We start from the raw sequence: 637 nt of genomic DNA on the forward strand, positions 1-637 counted from the left end.
CAAAAGAAAGACAACACTCAAACAGGAAGAAAAACAACTCTGTAAGAACATTATGATAGGGATCAACTATCACATTTCAATAATTAGCCTGAATGTGAACGGACTAAATGCACCACTGAAAAGACATAGAATGGCAAAATGGATAAAATATCATCAGGCAATAATCTATTGCCTTCAAGAGACTCACCTCATTAGAAAGGACACTCACAGACTCAAAGTAAGAGGATGGGAAACAAATTTTCAGGCGAATGGAACACAAAAGAAAGGAGGAGTCGTGATGTTGATCTCAGACAAAACACCCTTTAAGGTATCAAAAATTTAAAAAGATACAGAAGGCCACTACATAATGATAAAAGGTTCAATCCATCAGCAAGAAATATTCATCGTAAATGTATATGCACCGAACACAGGAGCACTGACTTTCATAATGCAGCTCCTAGATAAACTAAAAAAAGACATTGACTCCAATACCATCATAGCTGGGGACTTTAATACCCCACTCACAATACTAGACAGTTCATTAGGACAAAAAAATCAGCAATGAGATCCGAAACCTCAATGTGACTCTTGATCAAATGGACTTACTTGATACCTACAGAACCCTCCATCCAAAGACCACAGAATACATATTCCACTC

This window comes from Carlito syrichta, unplaced genomic scaffold (genome assembly GCF_000164805.1).
Source record: "Carlito syrichta isolate Samal-C Ts95f unplaced genomic scaffold, Tarsius_syrichta-2.0.1 Scaffold311649, whole genome shotgun sequence".
NCBI lineage: Eukaryota > Metazoa > Chordata > Mammalia > Primates > Tarsiidae > Carlito > Carlito syrichta.